The sequence below is a fragment of the Megalobrama amblycephala genome, linkage group LG13, assembly GCF_018812025.1.
Source record: "Megalobrama amblycephala isolate DHTTF-2021 linkage group LG13, ASM1881202v1, whole genome shotgun sequence".
Taxonomy (NCBI): Eukaryota; Metazoa; Chordata; class Actinopteri; order Cypriniformes; family Xenocyprididae; genus Megalobrama; species Megalobrama amblycephala.
In genome coordinates this window covers 23,999,396-24,018,417 of record NC_063056.1, presented here as the reverse complement: position 1 = coordinate 24,018,417, position 19,022 = coordinate 23,999,396, and the positions used below count along the sequence as shown (strand labels likewise).

The following is a 19,022-nucleotide window of genomic DNA, read 5'->3' as shown; positions in this document are numbered from 1 at the left end:
TTCAGCCCCAAAATGAAACTCGTCAATGTCCCTTGAAAGCCAATAATTCACATCGGTAATCTCTAAATATACTTTCCTGTTTTTGTTCTGCACCAGGTGAGATAATGATGCATTTTGCTTTTTTTATGCATTATGTTGTTCATCTAGCTGCAAACACATTTTCCCCTTAGACAGGCCTCAGTTAGCACCACAGTCAGTATGTCTTCAGATTTCCATCATGCTCTCTGATGTCATTACAGATGGAGAGCTTGCCTTATCTAAAACAAGGCCAAAGCTATAAGTATCATTTAAAACTATTGCTACATGGCCCATCACTATTTACCATAATTATGAACCATTCGATGCTGTTGTGCAAGGAATTCGAGGCATTTTCAGGCTTATAACTTGACTTAGGGCCTCTCCAAGGTCTGTGGTTGATGTAGTGGCCAATAAAGTATAGCTCTTGACAGACTTAAGTCATATGGCGCGGTGCTAAGGAGAAGAGAGAGAGCCAAAAAAACAGGGGATGAGAGATGCAAGAGGGGCTCTTGTGAGCTGAAAGCTGTTTGAGTCTGTCAGTGTAAATGATGTGAACAGCAGCATCCACAAGAGGCCTTTTCTACACACACACTGACTGCAAAGTACTCTATACAGACACTCAGCATGACCAGTGATGGAGAACAAGTGCAGCAAAAAATCATCTTCTGATGACAGCTGTGATTAGCAGTAATGTTAATTGTGAATTATGTTGTCAAGAATGGAGAGGCCTTTATTCTTAATTGAAATGTGCTTTTGTTGTGCTTCAATAGATGTTTAAAAAGCCGTTTTCAGCTGTGTGTGTATGTGTATATATGCATACGTTCAGAATTAGACTGTTTTGTGTATGTCCGATTGAAATCGGATCAGATTATGAAATGTGACATTTCTCGAAATCAGTTTCAGTCTGACTGCTCTGATCAGATTTTGCGTGGTTTCTTTCTTTCTCACGCCATATAAAACGTAAATGTCAGATGCTGTTAAAGGAAACATGCTGGAAGTCACTGCAGAAACAAGGTTGTGTTGTCGCAATGTGCTGGACGAGCAGAAAATTACAATATAACGGAGACGTGTTTTGAGACGATAGCACGGAATCAAGTCGCTCAAACCAGCCTCCTACGTTTCTGCATTGTCATGTTGTAAATAAGACAACATCTGTACGCAAACCCCTCCATGTTGCCATGTTGTTTTTGGCGTATACCTACCAACGCAACGTCATTGCTATAGAAACCAATGCAGATATTTAGGAAAACAAAAGAGCGGCATGGGATACAAATTGGATCTGAACAGTTGCGATACACAATGTGGACAGTCTATCACTTAAATCAGATTCCAGTCAGATACACAAATAATCGATTTGGGCTGACAGTGTCAACATAGCCTTAGGCATCTAGACATGGTCAAGACAATCTGCTAGAGTTCAAAATGAGCATCAGAATGGGGAAGAAAGATAATTTAAGTGACTTTGAACATGACTTGGTTGTTTGTGCCAGATGGGCTGGTTTGAGTATTTCAGAAACTGATGATCTACTGGGATTTTCACACACAACAATCTCTAGGTTTTACAGAAAATGGTCCAAAAAAGAGAGCGGCAGTTCTGTGGGTGAAAATGCCTTGTTGATGCCAGAGGTCAAAAAAATCTTACTGACCTTAAGCATTTTGAACAGTATAGTGTATATTGCATCTTATAGCACTTAAATGTAATGGGATGTTGGAAAATTTCTCTATCTTCTCATGTACTCTATTTATTGCAAATAATCCCCAATTACAGGGTTTTTGTATTACTGCTTACTCCAAATAATTAAAGTGATCTAAACATGTGCAACTGAAAACCTTGAATATTTAATGAACATTCTGTTCCTAAAAAGAATTTAACAGGACAACCTAAAAAGCTATTTGCTGTATTATTTCATTGCTTTGTTTGCAAAGCCAGGATTCTGCAATTATGAGGAAAACGGAAATAAACATTAATGCATTCATTCAGAGATAATTGCCGGAATCATTCCATTTTATTGGTATGATCAAAATAGCTTTGAAGGAAGTATTTGAGTTATGAAGCAAAAAGGCATTTATGCAGTTCATTTCAGCATAATGAAGTGAGGAGCTTAAAATACAACATGACTGCTAGGCCATGTGCAAATGAAAGTGTTAAATGGTATTTTAACACGAGTAGAGAACGTATCTGATGCAACACACTTTGTTTTATCTGTTTAAATGAACAGAGAAGTACATTTTGATATATTTTTGCTAGACCATATTGTTTGGCTATGCCTTTTTAACAAGAATTTGGAGAATTGGAGATAAATATCCAAAGACTTTTCCAAATCATTACAGCACTGCACATTTACTCCAAGATCACATATCAGGCATGTTTTGTGTTTTACAAGCGTTTACTTCATGCATAGTGATATATTTTGAGATTGGTATCATGTGCACAAGATATGTACACATTGGTTGTTATAGTAATTATGCAAAACTGCTGTTCAGTCTTCAAAAAGCCAAGCAAATTTGGAGGAAAAAAACAAAAAACAAAAAAAAAACAGGCCCTGATTTCGCCATGCAGCAGGTTTGAATGATCTCATTTGCTTTCTGTGGTATTCAGAATAGCCACTTAAATTATTGAATTGTTTATGCCTTAACAACTGTGCCAAAAGTAAATCTTATGAATTTTCGGTAAATTAAAATGCATAAAAAATGATTGATATGATTCAATTTAAAAGAAAAAAAAGAATTGCTGAGCCCAAAAACTCTGGAATATTCTAGCTTTATGTTCATTAAAATGTTTCTATATATCAACATGTCAGACGTGTCTGTTAACGCATTAATCTTTACCATTATAGTAGTAACAAATCATGTCTCAGCTAATTAATAATCATGCTTTATTTTCAATTATAACAATGTGTCCATCTACTTTATTAAAATTGAGGCTTTAGGCTGGAGTGGATTAAGGATTTATGGTATTGAAATAAATTAAGCACTATTCTGCCAAGTACTTCAAATGAGCAACACTAGAGTTTACTGAGATTTGATAGGATGTCTAAACACTATAGATCTTCTCAGGGCAAACCTATCTCTCCTGATTTATCTAATAATGTCAGTTCTGTCTGTTTTGATTAGTTGTAAAGGACTTTAAAGCATTAGATTGAGAAGAACAGACTTCAGGTGGTTCAGAAATTCATTTCATCTGTCCGCCCAAACCTTAGACCATAAGAATAGTGTCATTACACAGTCAGGGTTGCAGGCTGTCCATAGCACCATGGCAAAATGAATGCGCATTCTGCCATCTAACACAACATTATGGCAAGACCCTCAGGTTATTGCTTGCTCACACAGAGCATATTTTTGTATGTTACAGAAGCCTGTTAAAATGATACAGGACTGCAGACATTTGATGAACAACTCGAAGGTGCAGGGAAGATATTAATTTTTCAATTTGCTGTAATTATGTGATTGCACTATTACATTTCTGCTCTGCTTCATTCCAGGTGCACCTGCAAATAATTGATAGAGCATGATATTATATTTACAACTCATATTGTATTTATAACTTCGATTGTGATATTATATTTACTCATATTGTGTTCATTACCAAGGCTTTTATTGTTTTTGTAAATTACTGTACAGCACTTAATTAAAATTAACTTTTTACTTATGCATTTAATATGTTTTATTATACTTTATGACCCCACCCTACAAGAAACCAGAAGCATTCGAAGGTTACAGCTGAATCTGCTAAAATGAAAATATTATTTTTTTTTCACTGAAAAAAGTCTTTCTTGGATTCGAAATGTACCAGTGATGTGTTGCAGAAGCCTTTTTGTGGAAACTGTGATACTATTTTTAGAATTCTTTGATTAGTAGAAAGTTCAAAAGAACAGAATTGATTTGAAAAGGAAATCTTTTAAAACATTATAAATGTCTTTACTGTAATTTTAAACAATTTAATTCATCCTAACAGAATAAAAGTATTAATTTCTTTAAAATTGTTACATACAGAAGATTTTATGTTCAGGCAAACATGTTTACTTATGCTTTCCTACCTAAACCAGGAATGTCCAATCATGCTCCTGGAGGGCCAACGTCCTACAGAATTTACTTCAACCTGCCCCTAACATCTATACTTGCCTGGGCTGCGTTCAAAATCGTAAAAATGCTGCCTTCTGCCATTGGCGGATGCATTGCAAGGTAGGAAAGCATCAAGGCACGTCTGAATTCAATGTTAGCTTCACTTGTGCGCACAGTGTGCAAACACTGTCTGCAAAGTCATCACCTGGTAGGGCAGTGAGGCAACAAGTCAGCTGCCTACGTTTTGGGACGCAGCCCTGGAAGTTTGAGTGATTCTGAAGACCTTTATTAGCTGGTTCAGATGTGTTTAATTGGGGTTGGGAATACAGGACTGTGGTCCTCCAGGAGCAGGGGTTGGGACTACAGGACTGTGGCCCTCACTCTTACAGTTTAAATGGTTTTAACGTGTGTGTGTGTGTGTGTGTGTGTGGGGGGGGGGGTCTACATTGATTTTTAATGAGACTGGAAGTGGAAAACAGGCAAAGGGAAACAGTTGTGCCCATTATTTGTTCTAAATCCTCATGGATACATTTGCAAATGGCTGACAAGTCTGACATTAACTCAAATACTATATCTGGAATAAGTACTTTTTGTTCCCGTGTACATATTCATGTCAACAGTTACAATCATGATAAAAACCTGCAAGTGCCTGGGTGACTACACCTATTATTCATGTATGATTAAGTAGCCAACATGCTTTACCGCCATTCACCAATTCAAGTGCTACTTCCAATATCTGTTGGAAGGGCAGCAGTTGCCTAGAAACAGCCGTCACAATTCAATCTATATTTGTGGTGTTAGTGGTTGTGCATTGTGCATTTCATCAGTTCAAGATAAACAGAATGTTCAGCAGCATCCCAGATGCTCCGAAGCTTCAGGTGCTGGTCTGATGCCCCGAACCCCGGGGCTGTGAAGACTAGGGATGAAATGACATGAGTTGATCAGCCTGTAATGTTTCAGTCACAGTGTTTACTGGCCCAAGGCCAGTGTGGAAGGAAAGAGAGGAAGTTGAGTCCTTCTTGCCAGAGGCCTCCACCATTTTCTCGTGTTTGCTCAAACAGGCTACAGTTGTAAAATGGGGCTGTAATAAAGAAGAGTCTAGGGAATGTGGCACAATATGGCCGAATCTAGATGTTATTTATGGTGTTAATACAGACTTCAGCACTGTTCTTTCTCCCTGTGGAACCTGAGCAGTCCATGACTCATAATGCTCTAATGACAATACAGATTCGATTGTGGGATTGAGACTGACACAGTCTCATAGTCCCTTTGGTAGGAAATAAGATGCGTTTCAGAGGAAGTTGTTTGAGAACATTACATTCTGTCGTTGTGGTTAAGACCACCAGCACCATAAACTCTCTCTCTCTCTCTCTCTCTCTCTCTCTCTCTCAATCTATCTATCCACATGCTTGAATACTTGAATTTCAGACACAAGGATTTAAGGACTGGAAAGTATGTGAAAACAAGCATAGGTCCTTGAAAGTGCTTGAATTAAACATATACTAATTTTTTTAGTATCATGGTGCCATTACAAAAATTGGCCTTTATGCACTGCCAAATTGTTACGTGCTGTGTGTGTTTTGGATGTTTTTTTGTTTTTTTTGTCTCTGTCATTCTGTTCTCCGGTTTAGCTGTCTTGCTCTTAGGTCTCCGCTGAATGGAGTAAACCAATCAAGTGCCGCCCTGCTGGTTAAAGGTTTCCCGGCGTGTCCTGATTAGCAGCTCAGTGTGTGTGTGTGTGTTCAGGTGTTTGAGTTAGAACCTGTTCAGACTTTGTATCTCTTTCGTTATGGACGTGTGTATCCAACACTTGATTTTGTACTCGTTAAGCTTTATGCTCAGAGTTGTTAAGAGTAACTGTTTATTACCTTTTGGGGAAACAGAGAACAGGTAAGCAGGTCGCGCGATATACATACTGCCCCCAGCTATCAAGTGTTAGACACATCAGGTAAGAGAGGTGAGCGCCCTCCTTGTAATTTTGTTCTTAGTTAGGGTAGATTAGGGTAGATTTAACGCTGAAGATTTCGGGTTTGCTTTTCACATTTTTCTTTGGTTAGTAAGTTTAGAGGGTTTTGGGGAACTTATGAGCTATATTGTTTTATTCTTTTCTTTTCTGAAATTTGGCACCATCCTAGTTCCTTTTTCCCCATTAGTTTATTTTATTTTTCTCTAGTTATATTTCCTTCAAAGTGCATTGTAATATAGCTCGCACATACTGTCTAGTGGCTTCGGCTTTAAATAACTAATAAATCAATTGGCTTTAATGCTTTTGTGCCTGGTCTTTTCTGCTGCCCGCTCTACCACAGCAATATCAACAACTAAATGTTATGTTCTACCCTAGGCCTTTAAAAGTTCGTAACACAAAGCCAGAACAAAACAGTGTTACTGATTGTGGGGAAAGCATGAAAACCTGGAAATTAAAAAAGGGCATAGATGCATGATGAACGCGTGAGAAGCGGGGAGCTATTTAGATAGCTCAGTGCCAGGGAGGTCAAAATCAATGATGCTTGGCTCAATATTGAGCTTCATAAAATTGGTTAATCGAAGTTCCAATGAATAATGCCTAATAAAGTAGTGTTTATAATTGCAGCGCTGCTTTGTTTACAGAGGTAACTGGGGAAACCAATATATTTCTGCTGTTCCATAAGCACCATCTATTGTCAGAGATTGAAATTGCATTTTCCTTCAGCACATCTGCCATTTTTGTTCAGACCATTGTGAAGATCGACACATTTTTACGCAACTTACACATAGTTTTGTAAATGTTAACCAACTGATTGATAATAAGCGAATGTGCTTTCAAAAAATGTAGAATAATACGGTATCTAAAATATTATATATAATTATATTTTTAATTATTATTTATAATCATTTATAATGACCATTTTTAAATGATTTAAACTGAAATGTGAGGTTTATATAAATGTTTTATATATATTTTTATAAAACTTGTTTTTGTCAAAACTTGTATTATTTTTACATTCATTTTATGGTTTAGGATGTTACCATAAACACTGATCTCCCCCTAATATGTTATTCATTTTATTCGCGGGTCTTAAAAAAGGTCTTAAAAAGCTTTAAAATTGATTTTTAAAAACCCTGCAGATAGGCTGTACTGGTGATTAACAAATAATTTTAAATATTCTGAATCTTTTTTTAATGCCAAACAATTACCTTATCCATATAATTTCATTTAAAATCCAATGAGGAGAGCAGGCTTGTAAAGTGCACAAGAGAGTAAGCGAGTTTGAAAGAGATGCAGATTGTAGCTTTCTTATTCCTGTTTTTAACATTTATTTCACACTATTTATTTCACGTTTTTTTCATTACTTTATTAAAAACATTAAAATATAGAGAGAATACAATATATATATATATATATATATATATATATATCTTTTTTTTTTTTTTTTTTTATTAAAATGGTCATATGACCCTTAAATTAGTTTTTAGTTGTCAGTATATGCCTTAACATTACTGCAGTAATGATAGACACAGGTACAGTAGGTCGGTAACAGTAACAAACCCAACTTTATTGTCATTATTGTGCTTGATATAAAATTAAAGGTGCTTTAAAAAGTCTTTAAATCTGGTGTTCATGAAAGCGTGGGAACCCTGTATCCATCTACCAGTCTATCCATACTTTTGAATGTTCGCATGTGTCAGTGAGTGATGGTTACAGCGGTCTTAGTCAAAATGCTACTTATTGGTCTTCAGTAAAAAAAATAATAATTTCCTTATTTGAGAAATGATATGTTTTTTTATATTTAAATTTCTTACAGTTTGTTAATATAAATATTAATATTTAATGTTTTAAAAGTGTTCAGAAGCATATTTGTTTTGTTGTGGTGTCAAAATTGGTATAGACAGACATGACATTTTACCCATAAATGTTTGTGTCGTGACAATAGTGCTGAGTCATTTAATAGTGCTGACATAGTGTCATGAAGCATTAGCATACATATAGACTTATGAAGGGTAGATCCTAGATCATCAGACTTCATCTTAGAAGTCACTCTGAGAGAAAATCACACTGTCAGCATATACAGTATGTTTAATATGAATATAGGTAAGTGTTGAATAATGTATCTGGATGAATTACCAGACTTGTGTCAAACAACTGTAGCACTTTTTCAAAGGTCAAATTCAAGCTTCTTCCTTCAGGGCTTGTACTGTAGGTTGCTTGTGAACACCATACTTACACATGCAATAAATTCCCATCCATTTTTTACAATATTTAAAGACAAAGGCATGTTCACCGTTCCACTGCATGGCTGGTATCCCTTCAGCAGCCTGTTAAAAGATATATCATATCATATGAGACAGCTAAATGTATATGGAAATGCACTTGAAGCACCTGTCACCTGCTGCTGGCGATGGAAAAATATGCAAATGTGAAAGCAATGCTCAAAGTACATTAAAAGATGAAAACTGCCCCCAAAGGCCACAGCTGAATGCTTCACAGGCTTGATGAGAGAGATGTTGCTCTGTCAGATGTCTAAAGATGACCATTTTGCAGCCTTTGCCAGAAGCCCAATTCAGCATTTCTTATTCATGCTTCCTGGATTGGATGACAAACAGAAGTACTGTAAGTGTCATGTAACTTTGGTTCTGCCTTTTTTTTCTCTCTCTCTCTGAAATGAGCATCGGGGGAAAAACGCAGACATTTGCGTTAGGGTTAAATGCTAAAAAGGGGCCCTAGGGTGGTCTTATTACTTGTAGTGCATAATCAAATTTGTTTTTCTTTGTTCACTATAATATTCACTCAGTGTTTAGCTTGTTTAAAACTCAAAATGTCCCAAACTCCAGATAGGTTTGAGCATGTTCCCTTAAAGTCAAGTTTTTCTGTGTAGTTGCGTGTGGCTGGTTCGTATGCTAGAAATAATGCCTTTAGCAGAGACTAGCATGAAGAACGGTACCTGGAGATATCCAGAAAATACTGAAACTGAAATTCAGTGTTATGACTCACAGTACTATTATTTCAACAAAGAAGTGCCTGTAATCTGGGGTAAATAAAGAATGCAGAGGTTCAGTGGGGGTTGGGCGTTTGGGGGATTGTGGCAACATCCCTGTGGCCCTCTGTCGCTTTTATCTGCAGCATGCAGGAATTTTGCCATTTGCAGACACACACCTCCTGGAGAAGTTCAATTAACTTCACCTACCTACCTTTTTTTGGATTAAATTTAGAACAGTCATGCTATGTAGATGAGTTAGTTCAAAGTCTATGATTTGTAAAAATCTGCCAGCTTCTCATTAGGACAAACGGGATGAATTCACTAAAGAATGCACCACTTTTACACACAGTATTTCAACACCTGCATCTTATGCCTAACCACCTGCAATCCCCTTTAACCAGGTGCAATGTACACACTTGGCTAAACTGGTATTAAAGTTCATATTTAGAAGATATAAGCATTCAAAACTCACAGTCTTTCACTTACATGGTTCAATATAAGTGAGAGATAATATGGATATGGATCAATGATTTTGAAGACGTCACGCTGCACTTCAGCTTCTCATCAGATTTTCTGTCCAATCAAATGCTCTCTAGAATCTAAAGCGTCATCACTTGTTCAAACATTTACTATTTTCTACATGGTGAATGGCACATAGTGCACTATATTTTTATTTATTTATTTATTTGCTTTTTTAAAAGAGGACAATACACATTAATTAACACAAGAAACAAATCTCTTATGTAAATGTGCCAGATTTAGCCATTCTGGCTAATTTTCATCTGCAGTCCCTGGCAGGTTGATGGTAACATACACACAAAAACAAAAAACAAAAAAGTCCGTACAAAACCAAAAGCAAACAAGGAACCACTATTTATGAAGACATATTTGATTATCCAATAACCACCCTTTTATCATTTTAGAGAAAGAAGGAAGAGATGTAATATTTCTTAGTTCTATGGGTATAGTATTCCAGGTATGTACTGCTCTATAAGAAGGGTAGGATATAGGATATAGGGTATAGGGAACAATTAAGAGGCAAATGAAGTCTTCACCACACTGAAGTCTGGTTTCACGTTAGTGTCATGCCAACCACTGCAGCATGCGAACAGTCTGCTCCGGTCCAGAGACACGATAGCACAGAGCGGATCGTATGCACGAGTTTTGCACAGAATGATATATTTTAAAGCGATATGGAGGAAAAGAGGAGAAACAGTTAGAGATTAGAAGGAAACTGATACATTACCAAGCTCAACGGCTCTGGCTGAGCTTATATATAAACAAAACGTTATTGGCTATTTCAAAAAAGGGTAGGAGCTGTTTAATATGTCCTGCCCTTTCTTCTGTCAACACACTGAACAATGCTGCACGTTTCAAGGTGCTTCAGTGGGCCTTTAAAGGGTTAGTTCAACCAAAAATGAAAATTCTGTCAGTAATTACTCACCCTCATGTCGTTCCACACCCGTAAGACCTTCGTTCATCTTCGGAACACAAATTAAGATATTTTTGATAAAAATCTCAAACTGCCAAAGTCACGTGATTTCAGTATTTGAGGCTTCGTTACGTCAAAGTGTTTTGAAACGTTTCGAAATTTCTATGGTTCACGTGACTTTGGCTGTTTGATACACGCTCCGAACCACTGATTCGAAACAAAAGATTTGTAAAGCTTTGAAGCTTCGCGAAGCAGTGTTTTGAAATCGCCCATCACTAGATATTATTGAATAAATTTTTTTTTTTTTTTTTTTTTTTTTTTTTGCCGCACAAAAAGTATTCTCGCCGCTTCATAACATTAAGGTTGAACCACTGTAGTCACATGAACTGTTTTAAATATGTCTTTAGTACCTTTCTGGGCATTTGAAAGTGTTAATTATCTTGCTGTCAATTGAGGCCTTTGTAATGATTATTAATTTATTAATTTATTTTAATTAATATTAAGTTATTAATCAATTTATGGGTGGAATATGAATATAATAATTCATAAAGCTTTATGAATTATTATGCACATACCGACCCAAGGGGGAATTAACCATATATGGTGAATTAATTACAACAAATTGTAATCAATTATATATATGATTAGTTCTGGTTTAATAATTATTTAGAGAAACTGTTCGTTTGTCCGGCAAACTATAGCTCCTCAGAATGTTATAAAAAGGAAGGTCTGTTCTCTGGCCACGAGAAAGACTTCCTATTCTAGCATCCAAACGTAAAGCAAGGATATAGGATCGAAACGTTAAAGTGACCTGGCTTTTGTTGAAATTAGCAAAAAGAACAATCGAGCATGAATTATGTGTTTAATATATACAAACTACGACTACAGAGGTTATACGTCTAAATACAGAATACAGAAAAATATACCAATATATACAATAGGGAACGTAGAGACAGGAAAGGAAGGAAAGAGAGAAGGTAAATAGCGAAACCTAACAGTCCTGGAAAGCCAGCATAGAAATCATTATCTAAGATTCAGAAACGGTACTTGCATCAGTTTGCTTGCAGGGTTTCAGGTCAGTGCTGCTGCAGTTCATGGGCTTCTTCCGTTTCCGCGGGAGGGTTTGAACTGAGGACGTGAAAGTTAGTTTCGCCGGAGAGGTGGTGGTCCCGTGATGCGCGATGGAAGCGCGTCGCCGTGACGTCCGGGAGAGACGTGCGTGAGGGATTCAGGGCCGTCGGGAGAACACCCAGGAGAATCCTGGTGTTCCTTTTTATGACAGATAGGCCGACACACCTCCTTGAGGTGGAATGGCCAATGACATTGATGCAAAGTTGGCGGGCAAGCTCTTCCTTTGTTTGGTCTCCTAGCTGAATTTGCATACTTTATGACTATCAGATCGGATTTCGAGATGGAGTACTTTCTTCACAATATCATTAAACACATAGAAAAATGCATTTGTCAGCTATGTGACACATCTCAGTGAATAGCTCGAGTCCGGAGCTTTACGGAGAGATCAAACTCGATAGATCAGAAAGGCATATAAAAGAAGTTATGGTTTACAGACAAAATTCCATCATTAAAATGCACACTAGCACAAATACACTCATTTAAACACTAGGAAACATGCATACGCTCGAAATACATGATGGATATGTTTTGGCATAGTTGTATTTTACATATACAGTCAAAAATGTATGTTTGTGTGTTTCTGTATGTGTCTGTGTCTGTGTGTGTGTGGTGTGTGTTGGAATGTGATCTGGTCCGTAGTCCACATGAGTGACCCTCTGATGTCCCAAGAGCTGGAAGGGGACATCTCTGTTTAGCTTCGGCCAGGCCGCATTTTTTCATTTAAAGTAAACATTTTAGTTTATATTTATGGTTGAATCCATTTTTTGTACATTGAAACAATATAAATTGGCAGCGGGACATTAAACTGAATTTATTAATTTGATCCATAGACTGTGATTTGATCAGAGCATTTTTATTAGATTAAGCATGATTTGCATATGCGCATTGTTGAGTTGGAGATCCCGCTCTCTGATTCAAAAAAAAAAAAAAAAAAAAAAAAAAAAAACGTCCGTCACAGTTGAACTGTCTGTGAAGAACACAACACACAATCTGTTGATTGTCCTGATGGTACACTTCAACAGACGTCAGACCCCTCCAGCCAGGCTGCGACACAGAACTATGAGCAACATTGATACTGGTAAGGTAAACTTTGTCTACTGTTAACGTTTTTTTCCCAAGTATACCTGACTGGCCTTGACTCTGGCCGTAATTTCAGCGCTCACGCTTGATAGCATGTAAATTATAAGATAGCACTAGAAACGTTAGCATTCTTCATTCAAACTATAAAGTTACGTTAGCCGCCCTCTGGTCGTGGGTGAGTAATGCTATCACAGGTTGCTAGTTAACTGGCTAATAAATGCAAACTATTATTTCTAAATGCATTTTGTGGGGGCATTGACGTTAGCTAGTTACCACGTGTAAGTTAGTTAACTTACAGCTAATGTTAATTCAAATGCATTTGTTCTGCTGAGTGTTTTTAATAGTTAACAGTAGGGCTGCAGCTATCGATTCTTTTTGTAATCGATTAATCTAGCACTTAATCGATCGATTAATTGGATTTTTTTTTTTAAACAACCAAAACAAATAATGCATAGCGAAAATGATGTGGCTGTAAAATGATCAAGCATTTGGCTTTTATTTCTAAAAAAAACAGAGGTATTGGTTCCAACTCCAACATTTGACTCCAAAACTAAGCCTATTTATTGCAATTTTTACCCATTTAGTGTTTATAAGTGCCAGTGCCAACAATTATATAACAATACAGTTAAGTCAACTTACTGTAAAACATGTATAACATGTAAAACTATGAATACAAACTTAAATAGTAAAGGCCATTTGGCCTTAGTTTTGTCTTCTTAATACAACATTACAAAAAAAGGATTGCACCTTCTGCAAATTACCCACCTGAGAACAAAAACGCATGCCGTGTGTGAGGAAGAGTGACGCCCCAGTCAGACCAGTTGCTTCATTGCAGTTTGGTATGGCAGAAATAGCCTACATACAATCATTTTCAATAGAACGCTGCATTTGGCTTGCATCACTTGCATCCCGGTGCATTTTAGGTGAAGCATCCGTTCGAAAAATCGCGTCACAACATCATGTCCCTATGTATACAGTGAATGCATGCTGAAATTATTGTTGCGTGGCTACATAAAAAGTTTAAGCATATGTGATGCATTGCCGCGATTGGTCTGACTGGCGCGTGAGAGAGACGAGGGTGCATGCGTATGTGTGTGTGAAGGAGTTCTTTTTTTTTAGGCTATACTCTCTTACAATTGAACGTGAATACGTTTACTACTTAAAAACATCAAAGCTAAACATCATATCTATCTTTACTCTCCGCTATCGCGCCAACTAAATTCAAAATGTCACGCGCTATGGTGTGCTTCCTGAACATTGAACAACGGTCCGTGTGAATCAGATCCCTGCGCGTATAGTGCGCGTCATAGGAATTTAACGAGGCTTCGAGGCAGAGTTTTTGCCTCGAGGAATTTTTGTAATCGAGTTAATCGAGTAACTCGATGAATCGTTTCAGCCCTAGTTAACAGTGGCGCTAAGAGCCTACAAAATGTTTATTTGTCGAGATTACTGTCTTTTAAGAGTTCTGCGGGCTCTGTTTTAAAGCTAGCTAGTGAAGATATCAGTCAGGGTCGCCAACTCTCACGCATTTGGCGTCAGACACGCTTTCAGGCTCTGTCACACGGCATCACTCTGCCCAAGTAAATCTCACGCCAAATTGCCAAACCCGTTTTTGAAACAAAGTATACGTTTTTACATTTTTTAAAAGTTTTTATACGAAATTCAAACAATAAATCAGTCCTTCCAGGATTTTGTGGGACTTTTTTCTGATTTTTGCGACCTAAAATGACTGAATTTGCGGCGGCTTTTCTCAAAATTTGCGGCAATATTTACTTACAGCATGTTTTCATGGTTTCGAAGAGATCATCGCCCCCAGTAGTGAAACACTGAAATTTCAAAACGTTTCGAAACACTTATGACATAACGAAGCCTTATTTACTGAAATCACGTGACTTTGGCAGTTTGACACACGCTCTGATCCACTGATTCGAAACAAAAGATTTGTAAAGCTTCATGAAGCAGTGTTTTGAAATCACTAGGTATTGTTGAATAAAGTTGTTATTTTGTTTTTATATAAGTATTCTCGTCGCTTCATAACATTAAGGTTGAACCACTGTAGTCACATGAACTGTTTTAAATATGTTTTTAGTAGCTTTCTGGGCACTGAAAGTGTAAATTATCTTGCTGGCAATGCAGGCCTCACTGAGCCATCGGATTTCATTAAAAAATATCTTAATTTGTGTTCTGAAGATGAACGAAGGTCTTACGGGGGTGGAACAATATGAGGGTGAATAATTAATGACAATTTTTGGCAGTACTGTGAGGACTGACAGAAAAGCACTGAGCTTGAGTTGAGATGCAGATAATATTAACTTTTTTTTATTATTAATAAATATTAAAAAATATATATATTAGGGTGTGGAAATGGCTAATAAGTCAATCCTCTGCAGCATCTATACAGTGGTAATTTATTCTTTTTTATTTCTGAATAAGTGTTTGCTTTCCTACATCGTGAAACTAGTTTTACAAATGGGGACAAACTATTAAGTATAAACAAATAACGTTTTGGACATCACATTAAAAATAACATTCAAACTGGGCAAAATTTAAACAAATTGTTTCTGTTAGTGTCACAATGTTTCTCGTGGTTTCCAGATTACATGTGCGCTGGGAAGAAACCGCTTGAATTCACCACAGAATTAATAACATCGCTGTGAAATCTTGTGAGAAGCGTTCACATTCGTCACAGAATTCTCTGTTAAACCACAGATATCAGATCAAATATCAGATATCATATCAGATCAAACAGTGTCCACAGCGGCACCGTTTGATCTGATATCTGTGGTTTAACAGAGAATTCTGCGACGAATGTGAACGCTTCTCACAAGATCTCACAGCGATGTTATTAATTCTGTGGTGAATTCAAGCGGTTTCTTCTTAGTGCACGTGTAGATAGATTGTTTTTTGATGGAGATCGGCCCACTGCTCTAAACTCCAGTCGCGACGCGTCGCCTATTAATGGTCCGAGCTGCGCAGCTCAAACATGCATGTTGCAATGACGTCCCGGGACATGTCTAAGTCCAAAATCTGCAGAAAATCTGCGGCAATTAAGAAAAAATGCAAGATCCTCAGATTACTGCGGAGTTTACTTGATTTTGCGATAAATTCAGCGATCGCAAAAATGCTAAAATCCTGGAGGGACTGATAAATACCGTTTTGGCGCACTTAATGTTGAAAAACACAGTTGTGACATGCTTTCATCTCGCGGCGGCGCGCGCGGTCACGTGGTTCACGGAGCTCTGTCTAAATAGTTTTAAACATGCCAGCTCTGTCAATACATTTGAATAGACAACAGCTTCACTATACAGGTATTTGCAGCAATTTTTGGTAAACAGTACAGCATAGTTTGCATTGATTATTACGTCAACCACATTTATAGTATCAGTTTATTATGGAGAGTGATGGAGATGCAACATTGTTAACATTAATGTGACGCGGATCATCCAATTACTCACCGGCCTCGCTTCGCTCTCACGGCTCTCACTCGTCACACGCCTATTTAAGTTCAGTTTAGATTGTAAAAGAGCTTGGCACATTATGATCTAACATTAAATCGGGAGATTTCTGAAACTATAACGTACTTATTGTCTCTTTCTTTTTTATGCAGGAAAATGAAGTTGAAGAACTGGAGCAGACAACTATGGTGATCTTTATCACTGGGAAAGAGGATCCTCTCCATCCACCAAAAGACATTAAAATTGTCATCGAAGGAACAGAGGTCCTGAACCAGTTGCCCTCGGTTGCAAATTACTTTCAAGACTTTGGAATCCTTTTGTAAGAGGCTGCATTTTCACAGCAGCATTTACAAATGTGGCTGCCCAAGTTCGATGGCTACCAGCCTCAAAGGCCAAAGTAGGCCAAGTGTTATGGACAACTGGAGAGACTGATTGCAGTGTTTTCAGCGTATGCACAGATTTGTACGAAAGAGTTTAGATTTTCAGACCAATGGAGAGGGCCAGGAGCTTCCTATATTGCATATAAATTAGTTGTATTTAAATGTAGAGCTTACAGCTCTGTATCAGAAACTCTGTCAGTGTCTTAGGAGTTCCACTGTTCACTGTCTGAGGAGCAGTTCCAGGATTTGTCTCTGGTGTTCAGCTGAAAGAGACTGTTCATCATCATATATACATTTGTATGTAAACAGGTATACAATACTGTCTTAAACATTTAATTGTATTTTAGGATGTTTTATGGTGAAATGTGTTCTGTCAGGACAAACCTTGCTAATTTAATATTAATTACTAATGTGATGTCATTAAGTGATGATTTGATTATTTTGTAACAAATTTGTATTTTTGTGTGAAGCAGACTGTTAATATTCATACATTTGTAACAGATGTCCAATGTCAGTTTATTGAACAATGAATATAAATGTGTTCTAAAAGGAAAGTGTTATGATAGTCATTAATCAGAATGTTTTAAAAGCATTTTTTTTATTTGATTTATTATACATTTCAAATAATGACAACTTTTTTTCTTTTTCTTTTTTTTGAGACAACCTAAAATAATTAATTTACTCGGACCTATAAATATTAGTTTGTTTTACCTTAAAATAATTTGTTCCAACCTAAAATAATTTGTTTGATCAACCTTTAAAAAGTGGTTGCATGGATTTAAACTTTTCAGATTTAACTAAATGAAATGATTTACTTTGAGTCAATGTCAAATATTTTGTGTGATTGATTACTTCAATTTTTTTAAGTTGATCCAAGGTTTTTATTTTTTCAGTGTGATACGTGTGCATATGCTACACCTTTTTGATAAAATCCGTCGGATTTTATCAAAAATATCTTAATTTGTGTTCCGAAGATGAACAAAGGTCTTACGGGTGTGGAACGACATGAGGGTGAGTAATTAATTTTCATTTTTGGGTAAACTAACCCATTAAAGTCATTGTTTTCAGCATAAACACCTGTTTTCGTTATCTAAATTGGATTCATTATAGATTATTCATAGATTCACTCATTATTTTTGTATTAATTTCATCAGAATTTCACATAAGTTTAAAGTGTTTTCTATTGATCATGCAGTAAAGGATAAATTGATCGTGATAACCTACAGTATAAATATATCCCAATGCATGATGTAGAAAAGTGTACTTTTTTTATTTTAAACCGCTGATTCAGATGTGTGGATCACAGTGATGGAGAGGTGCTGTACAGTCTCAGTAAAATAGGACTGTAAAATAAGAAATTGCCCCACTCAAATTGCCCCACAAAATTTTGCATGCTCCCTTTATTCAATCAGATTCTAAAACAACAAAGAGCATACAACGGCTGACATTCATTAAATCATTTCAGTAAACAAACTACATTCAATTATACCTTTAACTGTACTTGTGTGGTATGTATTATCATATATATGTATGAGATATATTGTGAATACCCCCCCCCCCCCCATAGTATCTGAAAGAACAATTTAATACAAATGGAAACCAGCAGATGCTCAGACTCTTACAAGGAACCGTTATCTCCTTTTTACCATTCTCCAGCTCATTGAAAACCAATGAATCCCCCCCCCCCCCACACACACACAGATGTCATTCTTCCATACCTCCTCCTCTCGCCCATCTCTCCTGTGAAGGCACCAGAGGCTGGTTCTCTGAGGAGCGCTTAAAATCCTGAGAGATAGAAAGAGGACTGAGCATGCATTGAGCTCTCAGCCCATTCAATCTCTGGGTTATAATGGTTTTCACAAACATCAGAAATCCTCTCATCTCTAAACATCAAGCTCTATTCAAATCCCTGCCAGACTGTGCAACGCCTCCCCGTAAAATACTGCAGCTTTCATTGTCTCCCTCTCATTCACTTATGGCACTTCATGCCCCTCAAACACATCATCTACCACCAAATAATCAAAATGGAGCGCTCGCTCTCTCTTCTTTTCATGTCACCTCTTATACAAATACCAAGAATTCAAGTCTGTGGGATTCATCCTTCCATTCGCATTCAATGATAGCTAATTCAGTGGCTTTTTGTTTTGTTTTTGGCAATAAACAGTTGAATTCATATCAGACCGGTTCAGTTTATAGTAATGTTGAGTTTCGAAAATTAAACTTTACGTGCTCAGATGTAAAAAAACAAAAACATAAGTGAACAAGCAAATGAAAACGGAATTTTTAATAATCACATACTAATAATAATAATACTAGAATACTAGATTCTCTGGCAACATGCATTTTTGCTTCGCAATCAAAGCTAGACGTGGGTAGCTTATAATGTACTGTGCCTGTGAAATTAGGGTTAAGCATTCTGTGCACCTGCATTTGCCTGCTCTAGAAACAAGGATGTTAATCAGTGTACTGTGACGTTGGGGACAGGTGAGAGGATGATTCAGCCAACAGA

General features: G+C 36.9%; 1 protein-coding gene across 3 annotated transcripts in view; it reads left to right on the top strand.

Moving 5' to 3' along the window:
• Window positions 1-17,460, top strand: part of LOC125244109 — a 37,223-nt gene extending 19,763 nt beyond the window's left edge. The window contains exons 4-5 of one of the 3 annotated variants that reach the window (XR_007179226.1): window positions 3,371-3,421; window positions 3,501-6,333. The gene's annotated coding sequence lies outside the window, so the exon portion shown is untranslated. Of the gene's footprint in view, window positions 1-3,370; window positions 6,334-16,285 lie in introns of those variants that run through there. The other 2 variants (XM_048154081.1, XM_048154082.1) reach the window with 2 other exon arrangements.
• The last annotated feature ends 1,562 nt before the right edge of the window (window positions 17,461-19,022 follow it).